Source organism: Rhincodon typus, chromosome 1, assembly GCF_021869965.1.
Source record: "Rhincodon typus isolate 14 chromosome 1, sRhiTyp1.1, whole genome shotgun sequence".
NCBI lineage: Eukaryota > Metazoa > Chordata > Chondrichthyes > Orectolobiformes > Rhincodontidae > Rhincodon > Rhincodon typus.
In genome coordinates this window covers 30,802,562-30,806,017 of record NC_063332.1, presented here as the reverse complement: position 1 = coordinate 30,806,017, position 3,456 = coordinate 30,802,562, and positions in this window count along the sequence as shown.

The window sequence follows — 3,456 nt, the reverse complement described above, 5'->3', positions numbered from 1 at the left end:
TCTGATGCTGCTTGGCCTGCTGTGTTCATCCAGCTCTACACCTTGTTATCTTAGAAATATGAAGCATTTTGTTTGCACTCATCACAACTAAGGTGCAAGAAACAGAATGGGAGAGTAGGATGGGAAATAGAGATACCACTTTATATAGAATGAGAAAAAGATACTGATTGCTTGGGCCATAGTTAGCATGGAAATGTAACAAGAGCAAGTAGCTGTCAATTTTAATGCTCAAACCAGGCAAGTAGATTCTGATTGGCCAGGGTGTTACAATGGGAATGCAGCAAACACTGGCTGTCACCACAACCCTTTTCTTCTTGGAAAATGTGCAATGTAGGTGCCTAACACTCTTTACCTACATAAAATAGGGTCTTGAATATCTATGTAGCTTCTAACACACACACATGTAATATACTGCAGGCCTGGCTGATGATCTTAAAATTGGTTTCAGATGTGCCTGTTAACAGTCCAGATAATCAGATGATTTTCATTAGTAGAATCACACGTAATGGTGGTAATGCTTTTCTAAGTCTTGCAAGCATAGGCTGGTTGAGCATGAGAAGCTTGCTGACAGCAATGAATGGTCAATGGGACAAAGAAAACATTAAAGATCATTAGCCTGTTTTCAGTTAGGAGGATCAGGAATTTATTTTTTGCTTGTGGAGACATCCACAGCTTGGAAAGTTTTTTTCAGTTTGCAAAAGTCTTGTTTGAAGTTGGATGTATGAAACAGCTCCTTTTAAGGAAAGGAGTTAGTTCAAAGAAGTTAGGAAATTCCAGCAAAGTTCCAGAACAGAAGTGTTTGGTTAGAACCATGAAGGGGTTATTCATAGCTGAGCAAGTCTAAAATTGAATGAATACGCAAGTAAGAGACTTTAGACCCTCAGGACCAGGAATTGAAATCAATAGTTAAATTGATAGAGGGATTTTCAGAAATGGTACTATTATTGAATGTTAAGGGGCGATGGCTAGAATCACTTCAGTTGGAGATGGTCATTGCCTGGCACTTGCGTGGTGTGAATGTTATCTATTTATCGTCCAAGTTTTGCTGTATTTAGATAAAAGACTGTTTTGGTGACTGAGGGGTCATGAGTGGTGCTGAACATTGTGCAACCATCAACAGCCATCCCCATTTAGCTTATGATAGAGAGAAGTTCAATGATGAAGCAGTTGAGGATGGTTGAGCCTAGGACACGACCCTGAGGAACTCCTGCAGAGATGTCCAGACTGAAGTCACTGATCTCCAAATATCACAACTATCGTCATTTGTGCTAGCTATAACTCCAATTAGCAGGGAGTTTTCCCCCAATTCTCATTCACTCTCGTTTTACCAGGGCTCCTTGAGGTCACTTCCACTTCATCTGTGGAATTTAGCTCTTTTTTGTCCATGTTAGAACAAAGGGTACAGTGAGATCAGGAGCTGAGTGGCACTAGTGGAATCCAAACTGAGTATTAGTGAGCAAGTTATCACTGAGCAAGTACCGCTTGTTTGCACCATTGATGACCCCTTCCGTTACTTTACTACTGATCAAGAATAGACTGATGGGACAGTGAGTCGCTATGTTGTCTTTGCTCTGCATTGTGTACAGCAAGTACCTGGGCAGTTTTCTACACTACTGCATAGATGTCATTGCTGTACAGGAACAGCTAGGCAAGGGGCATGGCATTTTCTGGAGCACACATCTTTAGTACTGTTGCAGTAATGTTGTCAAGCCTCTGGCCACTTTTTGATGTCATTTGGAGTGACTTGAATTGTCAGAAAATTGGCATCTGTGATGCTGGGGTTCTCTTGAGGAGGTGTCAATTAACACAAGCATTCTAAAGCCCTTCTTAAAGTATATTTTCTTATGCTGGCTCCTTTTAAAATTTTATGTTCACAAATCCCCGTGTCTCTCTTTGTCCTCTCTAAAATTTCACTTTTTAGTTCATACCTTCAGGATTGCTGATTAAAGAAACCATTTCATCAAAATTTTTCGTACTCTGGGTAGTTTGCAAGAATACAAATTCAAGGAGAGTATTAGCATTTATAATACATATGAGGACAGTTCTGATTGGTTGGCAAGTGGACTCTGCTTAGTATGGGTTGTTGTGGAAAATGCATCAACTAATGCTGAGTGACAGTTAATTGCCAAGCTTTGTTTAAACGTTACATCAAGCAGATTGACTGACTCTAATTGGTTGGTGAATGAGCTGTCACCTTTTTTGCCGTGTTGAAACAGGTGCAGTATGTTTTCATTTCCTTTCAGTCTGCAAAGAACAGGGTCCTGTGTATGAATATATGTAGCTTCATGTAGGTGCAAATGCACCACACTGCAAGCCTGACTGACAATCTTAAATTGGTTGTCTGTGTAACTCCTTGCACACGCAAAACTGTTTAACTAAGGTTGTCCACTTGCAAAACGCATCTAATGTTGGACACTTGCAAGTTTGGTGGCTGTTGAAAGAATATTTTCTCTCATAGGAGAATCTAAAGTTTGGGGTCATAGTTTTAAAAAAAAAAAATGGGCACCCATTTAAGACAGAGATGAAGAAACTTTTTTTTTCTTAGAATTCTTTAGAATTCCCTTCACAAAAGGCATTGGATGCAACATCTTTAAATATTTTTAAGGCAGAGATAGATTCTTGATTGCTAAGGCCATGAAAGATTGTCGGGGATATGCAGAAATGTAGAGTTGTGGTTAAATTCAGATTAGCCATGATCTTATTGAATGGCAGAGAAGGCTCAAGGGGCTGAGTGGCCTACTGTTGTTTCTTTTTCATATCCTTTCTGTGCAGTAAAAACACCTAAAGCGTCAACAAATCCAATCTAAGTTCTTTCACTAGTTACTGTAAGCTGTGGCTTTTAACCAGTAAGTTAGAGAGTTCATAATTTTATTTTGTTTATTTATTGTCATGTGTATTAAATACAAATACAGTGAAAAGTGTCGTTTAGTGTCGCCACTCTCCAGCACCATCCTAAAACACAATATAAACCAAAGCAGAATATAAAGCCAGAAAAATAAAACAATAAAGTTCATCTTGTGTTATCTCAATAAAGTTAGGCTGTCTTTATTTATGAACCAGTTATTCTGTGCCTTCTGCAAGCAAGTGAAACCAAATGGAGAAGAGGGGTTGGGAAGCAGCAAGTTCTGGCAAGCCAAAATGATCATCTCGGCGATCTTTGGGGACAGGGGCCATTGAACTTTGTTCCTTCCTTTTTTTTTCTCTGTCTGCTTGTTTTTCCTGTTTGTGTCTGTGTACATGCATGTAGGGGGACTTTCATGGGGGGCATAGAATTTTAATAAGTACAATTTTATGTCAACAATTCATAGATTCTGGTTACAGATAAGCAACTATCTATCTGTAATAATTACAGCAGAATAGAGTAATAATAATAATAGAATATGTAATAAATAGTACAGAAACCTGGTCCGTGCTTTGCGAATCTGGGTGCTAAAATCAGATAAATTGGAAAATTTT